We start from the raw sequence: 9,496 nt of genomic DNA, 5'->3' as shown, positions 1-9,496 counted from the left end.
ATTTTAAATATTTTTCCTTTTGTGGGAATACTATTATTTTCCTTTTGTGGGAATAACTTTAAAAAGTAGGACTATACCTTTAAAAAACATAAAAATGCACATCTAAAAAGAAGTGTACTGATGTCATTCAATAGTGAGCCACAGTAGTTATAAAACACATGTTTACTATTAATGATACAGTGCCAATCTCAACCAGTCCTATTATAATTAGAGACTATTCCAACTATCATAATTTTTTCACCCATCCCTCACTTACACTTTTTTCCCCCACCCATAGAGCCTACGACTGTGACTTGAAGTGAAAGAGGCTATTTAAAAAAAGGAGTTTGCCCAGGGTAGTGTGGGTTACTGAATGAGAGCTAACTGGATTTTTAAAAGATTTTTAAAAATCAATATTAAGGGAAAAGTTCATAATTTCCCCCCAAACTCCTACAATCGTGTTCTCTGAGTTAATTAATGTGAACAGTTTGATATGTAATTTTCTTTATCATCTCTTATGCCGGTGTGTGTGTAAAATGGGTCCATGCATTACTGTTTAAGTTAGAGTATAGGTTGGACTCTGTAATAAAGATCCAAAATAACAGCGGCTCCCACAAGAGAAAATTTTATTTCTCATTCACCAAACAGTCCGGTTATAAGTGGTCTAGGAGATATGGACTCTCTACTGTGTCAGGGACCCAGGCTCCTTCCAGCTTCTTGTGCTATCATCCCAAGGTATTGTACTCATCTATATGTTACCATCGTTCCTTCGCTCCAACCCAAGGAAGAAGCAAAAGTCAAAGGGGAAGGCACTTCCCTTTCTAAAGGGCACAATGCGGAAGTTGCACACATCCCAACCCATTGGCCATAATTTAATCACAAACCACACCTCACTGATAGGGAGGTTAGAGAGAAGCAATCAGGAGTGGAGCAGTTCAGACAACTCCCGGGCTGCCTCACAAGGGTCCAGAATCTCAGGCATCCCAACCATCGATTTTGCTGCTGTTTGTCCCAGATCATCTTTACTAGTAGAGCCTGAACCTGGATGACTGTGAGTTCTCTGGTTGGAGAATGGCACAAAAAGGGCAGAGACAGCAAAGGGAAAGCTTGATTGATTTAACTAAAATGTAAAACTTCAGGACAGTAAGAAATACCATAGGCAAGTTAAAAGGCACGTGGCATACTGTAAAAACTATTTGCAACACATATAATAGACAAATGCTTAATAATGTTAACAGCTCTTACAAATCTGGAAGAAATAAATGTTTCAGTTAAAAATGGGCAAAGGAAGTCAGTGGCAATTCAGAAAAGGAGAAATACAATAAACAAATAAATATATGAGAAACACTCCAAGCGTTCTATATGGTTTTTTAAAATGCAAATTAAACAGCAATGGAATACCATTTATCACATAGAGACCTTATTTGTGTTGAAACTTTATATGTGTTAAGAGTTCTGGGCTGGGAGGAGGGAGAGAATTTTTTGGCATTCTCATGCTCTGCTGGTTGAAATATAATTGAAATAAACTTTGAAGGAGCCATTTGGCAATATGAATCAAAAATCTTTTAATATTTAGGAGACTCAACACAGAATTATTTATATAATATGGGAAAACCTGGAAACAACAGAAATGCCTAATAATAGGGGATTGGGATAAATGACTTAATGTCTGTCCACATAATGGACTATGCTGAAGTAATTAATAATTTGTAAAGGTATATTTATCTTGAAAATGAAGGATGGTTGTGATGTATTTTTACGCAGGAAGTTATAAACAATATGTACAATATGGACCCATTTTTATAAAAATATCTATGTGAGTCATTTAGGATGCCCTCAGTTGCAATTAATAGAAAACTCAATTCAAACTGACTTCAACAAGCAAATTTATTGTTCATATAACCAGAACTTCTAGAAGTAAGACAGATTTTGGTTTGAGCTTAATTTAGCAACTCAGAAAATTCTTTAAAGACCAAATTTCTTTTTATATCTCTTTTTACCTTCCAAAGCATCTGCTTCATCTGAAAGTGGTTTGTCTTGTGGTGGCAAGATGGCTGGCAACAGCTCCCAAGATTGCCTTGTCCCAACTCAGAGAATGAGTGAGTGTCTCTCCCCCAGACTTTAGCAGGAGACCTAGGCTTCCCTCTGATTGGACCATCTTGATCATGTGCTTTTCCCAGAGGCCAGGGGAGTGCTTTGTAGTGATTGGCTTAGGTCTGGGTTAAGTGCTGGTCCCCAAAACAAAAACTGCAGCAAGAGCCTGAGATTACTGTAATTTAGTTTAGCTGGACCAGGATCTATTCTGGAACTAGACATGGGATAAATCCCAACAGAACTGCATGGATGTTCCACAATAGTGTGGGGTGGAATGGATGTTGAGAAGCTCATCCTAAGATCCACCTCACCACAGGAAAAAGCCTGGAAGGATGTACACCAAAGTGTCAACAGTGGTTATCTTAGAGCAGTGGAATTATGGGTAAATTTTATTTTCTTTTGGATGCTTATCTGTATTTTACATTTCTGACAACAGATGTATTACTTGGGAGATGGTGCCAAGATGAGGGTTTAGGAGAACTCTGAGCTCACCTCCTCCCATGGACACAACAAATTTACAAGTACTCTTGGAACAGTTACCCCAAGAGAGAACTGAAAACTGGATAAAAAGAACCCCCACAACAAGGGACAGTGCTGACTGAGGTGGAAGAGGCAGAAATTCCTTTCTGGGGAGAAAAAAGTCACCTTCTAGGTGTGGGGCTTCATGGCTTGGAGTAATCTTATGGTACGAAGCTTTTCCTGGAGGAGTAGGGGATCTAGGTGAGGGAGCATTACCACAATAAGCAGCTTTTGGACTCAGCACAACTGAGAAAAGTGTCATAATATCTAGCTTTACTGGCTATTAACTACAATGAGGAATACCCCCAGAAAAGCTATTGGACATAAGGGAGAAAAAAGCCTGCTCTTAAAGGGCCCATGCATGAATTCACCCATTTTGGAAAGCAACCTAAAATCACCAGAAAGAAAGGTACACAGTCCTTTGGTGAAAAGAGACTCAGTTGATAGCCTCTGAGCACATCTCAGTGAGAGGTGAGACACCCCCCCTGGCTGGGACCACCTCTCCAGGGACTGAGACATTGGCAGCAGTCATTATTGTGACCTAGTACAGGCATACTGACCCAGACACTGGCACACACCACTAGAGTTCTTCTCCTGGCCTGTTAGTGCATAATACTCCCCACTAGGGCACTGATTTAATTCAGCTCAGCCAGAGCAACCAGCTCACCCTAGGGACTGGCCCTACCAATAGCAAGGCCTCAGGCCATTTGTGGGCCTACATAGGCTGGGTGAGTGAGTCTGCCTCTGCAGGGCAGAGCACGCCTGAGGGGCATGTCTGCATTGGTGGAGTGTGTGGGGACTCTGCAGTGGGGCAACTGGGTCCACTTCAGTGGGTCAGGGTGTGTGCACAGGGCAGGACTGTGTTACAAGGCATGTGTCCCTGCAGGTGGTGGGGCTTGTCAGCAGCAGAAGATTTGTGCTTCTCATACAGCCACATATGGGATCAGCCCCACCTTCCAAATCCTGAAACAGTTGAGTGCTCCCATGCCTGGAGCCAGTCCCACTCAGCTACACTCCTGAGTGAGCTGACAACAACCTTGCAGGCCAGAGACCTACAGAAATTGTAAGCCCCTGAGCCTAGCAACAAGCCATGTTGGGGGCCTACTCACTTGACAGAAAAACGGCAACAGGAATATGCTATTAGACCTTGCAGCCAACTGTGCTGGGGCTCCACATGCTTGATAAAGTGACTGAAGGGACAATAGCAGCCACACATAACTGAGCATTACAATCAGCCAGCCAGGGAGACATCCTAGCCTCCCTGGGAACCTGCAGCAAGAGCAATCTTGCCACAACAGAAGGACACACATAGACAACAAAAAGGACACTCCTGGAACATTTGGAACTGGTGATGAGAGGGAAGCACACTTCTGGGCCTCATAAGGCATCACTTACATAAGGCCACCTCTCCAAGATCAAGAGATATAGCTGACCTACCTAATACATAGATATAAGCACTGAGAAAGAGAAAAAATGAGGAGACAAAGGAGTACATTCCAAGGAAGGGAACAGGATGAAACCCCAGAAAAAAAACTAAATGAAACAGAGATAAACAATCTACCTGATAAAGAGTACAAACTAATAGTCATAAGGATGCTCAGTGATCTTGGGAGAAGAATGGATGAACTCACTGAGAATGTCAACAAAGAATAAGAAGTTAAAAAAAGAATCAATCACAAATGAAGAATACAATACTGGAAATGAAAAATTCACTACAAGGACTTATAGCAGAGTAGGTGATACAGAAGAATGGATCAGCAAGCTGGACAAAAGACTAGAGGAAGTCACCCAAGCTGAACAGATAAAAGAAAACAGAATTAAAAAGAATTAAAAAGAATGAGGACAGTCTAAGGGACCTCTGGGACAATATCAAGTGCACTAATGTCCATATTATAGGTGTCCCAGAAGGACAAGAGAGAGATAAAGAGGCAGAGAATCTATTTGAAGAAATAATAGCTGAAAACTTTCTTGTCCTAAGGAAGGAAACAGACATCCAGGTACAGGAAGCACAGAGAACACCATACAAGATGAATACCAACAGGCCCACACTGAGACACATTATAATTAAAATGTCAAGAATTAAAGATAAAGATAATCCTAAAAGCTACAAGAGAAAGGCAACTTTACATACAAAGGAAGCCCCATAAGGCTATCAGCTGACTTCTCAGCAGAAACCTTACAGTCTACAAGGGAGTGACATGATATGTTTAATGGCTGAAAGGAAAAAACCTACAGCCAAGAATAAAGGAGAGATAAAGAGTTTCCCAGATAAGCAAAAACTAAAGGAATTTATCACCACTAAACCAGCCTTAAAAGAAATTCTAAAGGGACTTATTTAGGTGGAAAAGAGAAGACCACAAATAAGAATAAGAAAATTATCAAAAAACCAAAATAAAACAATACAATCACTGGTGAACACAAATACACAGTAAAGGTAGCAGATCAACCACCTATAAATCTAATATGAAGGTCAAAAGACAAAAGTACTAAAATTATCTATTTCCATGATAAGAAGGTAACAGATATATACACACACACACACACACAAAGAAGTTATATCTGATATCAAAAACATAAAATGAGGGAGGAGCAGAGTAAAAGAGTAGAGCTTTTAGCAAGAGGTCAAACTAAAGAGACCACAAACATAACATAGATTGCTATATGCGTAGGTTATTATATATGAACCTCATGATGATCACAAACCAGAAACCTATAATAAACACACAAAAAATTAATAGAAAGAAACCCAAACATAATAGTAAAGAAAGATATCAAACCACAAGGTAAGAGAGCAAGAGAAGGAGAAAGGAACAGAGAAGAACTACTAAACACCCAGAAAAAAAGTAACAAAGGGCCAATAAGTATATTTTTATCAATAGCTACTTTAAATGTCAATGGACTAAATGCTCCAATCAAAAGACATAGGGTGGCTGGCTGGATCAAAAAACAAGACCCAAATATATGCTGCATACAAGAGACACTTCAGACCTAAAGACACTCACAAACTGAAAGTGAAGGGATGGAAAAAGATGTTCCACGCAAATGATAATGAAAAAGAAGCTAGGGTAGCAATACTTATACTAGATAAAGTAGACTTTAAAACAGAAACAGTAACAAGAGACAAAAAAGGGCACTACATAATGGTAAGGAAACAATCCAACAAGAGGATATAACACTTGTAAATATCTATGCACCCAAAATAGAATCACCTAAATATGTAAAGCAATTATTAACAGGCATGAAAGGAGAAATAGACAGCAACACAATAATAGTAGGGGACTTTAACACTCCACTTACATCAATGGATAGATCATCCAAACAGAAGATCAATAAGGAAAAATTGGCCTTAAATGACACATTAGACCAGATGGACTTAGTAGATATATATATAGAACATTCCATCTCTAAACTGCAAAATACACATTCTTTTCAAATGCACATGGAACATTCTCCAGGGTAGATCACATATTAGGCTGCTAAAAAAAGTCTCAATAAATTTAAGAAGATTGGAATAATACCAAGCATATTTTCTGACTACATCTGTATAGAAATCAGAAAAGCCAGAAATATGTGAAGATGAAACACAATGCTAGTGAACAACGATTGGGTTAATGAAGAAATAAAAAAATATCTGGAGATAAATGAAAATGAAAATACAACATGCCAAAATTTGTGGGATACAGCAAAAGTGGATCTAAGAGGGAAGTTTAAAGCAATACAGGCCTACCTCAACAAAGAAGAAAATTCTTAAATAAGCAATCTAACAGTGCACCTAAATGAATTGGAAAAAGAAGAACAAAGGAAGGAAGGAAGGAAATAATAAAAATGAGAGTGGGAATAAATGAAATAGAGCCTAAAAAAAAAAAATAGGAAAAAGCAATGAAACTAAGAGCTGGTTCTTTGAAAAGATAAACAAACTTGACAAATCTTTAACTAGACTCACCAAGAAAAAAAGAGAGAAGTCTCAAATAAAATCAGAAATAAAAGAGGAGAAATTACAGCAGACACCTCAGAAATACAGAAGATTATAAGAGAATACTGCGAAAAGCTATATGCCAACAAATTGGATTATCTAGGAGCAATGGAGATATTATTAGAATCATACAACCTTCCAAAACTGAATCAATAAGAAATAGAGAATTTGAATAGGCAAATCACCAGTAAGGAGATTGAAGCAGTAATCAAAAAACCTCCCCCAAAATTAAAGTCCAGGACCATACAGCTTCCCTGGTGAATTCTACCAAACATTCAAAGAAGACTTAATACCTATACTTCTCAAGCTCTTCCCAAAAATTGAAGAGGAGAGAAAGCTTTCTAACTCATTCTATGAAGACAACATTACCCTGATACCAAAACGAGACAAAGACAACACACAAAAAAAAGAAAATTAAAGCCCAGTCTATGCAAAAGTCCTCAACAAAATACTAGCAAATCAAATACAACAATACGTTAAAAAGATCATACACCATGATCAGGTGGGATTTATTCCAGAGATGCAGGGATGGTTCAACATCCACAAATCAATCAATGTGAAACACCACATTAACAAAATGAAGAATAAAAATCACATGATCATCTCAATAGATGCAGAGAAAGCATTTGACAAGATACAGTATCCAGTCTGATAAAAACTCTGAATAAAATGGGTATAGAAGGAAAGTCTTTCAACATGATAAAGATCATATATGACAAACATACAGCTAATATCATTCTCAATAGAGAAAACCTGAAGGCTATCCTTCTAAGAATGGGAACCCAACAAGGATGCCCACTTTCACTATTCTTATTTAACATAGAATTGGGAGTCCTAGTCAGAGCAATCATTCAAGAAAAAGAAATAAAAGACACCCAAATTGGAAAGAAAGAAGTGAAGCTGTCATTATTTGCAGATGACATGGTTTTATGGATAGGAAACCCCAAAGGATCCACCAAAAATCTTTTAGAAATAATAAATGAATATGGCAAAGTTGTGGGATACAAAATCAACATAGAAAAATCAGTTGCATTTTTATACACTAACAACGAAGTAGCAGAAAGAGAAACCAAGAATACAGTCCCATTTACAACTGCAACAAAAAGAATAAAATACCTAGGAACAAACTTAAGCAAAAAGGCGAAAGACCTCTACACTGAAAACTATAAAACATTGTTGAAAGAAATTGAAGAAGACACAAAGAAATGGAAAGATATTCCGTGCCCTTGGATCGGAAGAACTAACATAGTTAAAATGTCCATACTTCCTAAAGCAATCTACAGAGTCAGTGCAATACTTATCAAGGTTCCAATGACATTTTTCACAGAAATAGAACAAAGAATCCTAAAATTTACATGGAGCAACAAAAGAACCCAAATAGCCAAAGGAATCCTGAGAAAAAAGAACAAAGTTGGAGGTATCACACTTCCCAATTTCATAATATACTACAAAGCTATAGTAATCAAAACAGCACAGTACTGGCACAAAAAACAGACACATAGATCAATGGAACAGAATCGAGAGCCCCAAAATAAAACCACACATCTATGGACAGCTAATTTTTGACACAAGAGCCAAGAACATACAATGGCAAAAGGAAAGTCTCTTCAATAAATGGTGTTGGGAAAACTGGACAGCCACATGCAAAAGAATGAAAGTAGATCATTATCTTATGCCATACACAAAAATTAACTCAAAATGGATTAAAGACTTGAATGTAAGACCTGAAACCATGTAACTTCTAGAAGAAAACCTAGGCAGTACGCTCTTCGACATCAGCTTTAGCAGCATATTTTCAGCTACCATGTCTGACCAGGCAAGGGAAACAACAGATAAAATGGATGGGACTGCATCAAACTGAAAAGCTTCTGCACAGCAAACGAAACCATCAACAAAATGAAGAGACAACCTAACAATTGGGAGAAGATATTTGCAAACTATATATCTGATAAGGGATTAACATCCAAAATATATAAAGAACTCATACACCTCAACAACAACAAAAACTAACAACCCAATTAAAAAATGGGCAAAAGATCTGAACAGACATTTCTACAAAGGAGATATACAGATGGCCAAGAGGCGCATGAAAACATGTTGAACATCACTAACTATCAGGGAAGCTCAAATCAAAACTCATGCCCATCAGAATGGCTATAATTAACAAGACAGGAAGGAACAAGTGCTGGAGAGGATGTGGAGAAAAGGGAACACTGATACACAGCTGCTGGGAGTGCAAACTGGTGCAGCCACTATGGAAAACTGTATGGAGATTCCTCAAAAAATTAAGCATAGAACTACCATACCATCAAGCTATTCCACTGCTGAGTATTTACGCAAAGAACATGAAAACACGGATTCTTAAAGATGTATGTACCCCTATGTTCACTGCAGCATTATTCGAAATAGCCAAGACTTGGAAGGTGACTAAGTGCCCATGAAGGGATGAATGGATAAAGAAGATGTGGTACATGTACACAATGGAATACTACTTAGCCATAAAAGGATGAAATCTTGCCGTTTGTGACAACATGGATGGACCTTGAGGGTATTATGCTAAGTGAATTAAGTCAGAGGGAGAAAGTCAAACACCGTATGATCTCACTCATAAATAGAAGATAAAAACCGTAACAAATAGAGACGGGGATGGGATTGGTAGTTACCAGAGTGGGGGGGAGGGGTGAAAAAAGGGCAAAAGGGGTGATTAGGCACATGTGTGTGGTGATGGGCTGTGATTAGTCTTTGGGTGGTGAACATGATGTAATCTACAGAGAAATTGAAATATAATGATGTACATCCGAAACTTATATAATGTTATAAACCAATGTTACTGCAACAACAAAAATAAATAAATAAGCAAAAATAAAAATCAAAGATTGCCTAGAAGCAAAAAAAAAAAGTATTACTTGAATAGCTTCCAAAAGAAATGAA

Source organism: Equus asinus, chromosome 19 (genome assembly GCF_041296235.1).
Source record: "Equus asinus isolate D_3611 breed Donkey chromosome 19, EquAss-T2T_v2, whole genome shotgun sequence".
Taxonomy (NCBI): domain Eukaryota; kingdom Metazoa; phylum Chordata; class Mammalia; order Perissodactyla; family Equidae; genus Equus; species Equus asinus.
The sequence above is the reverse complement of the archived record's forward strand: the minus strand, read 5'-3'. Positions refer to the sequence as shown.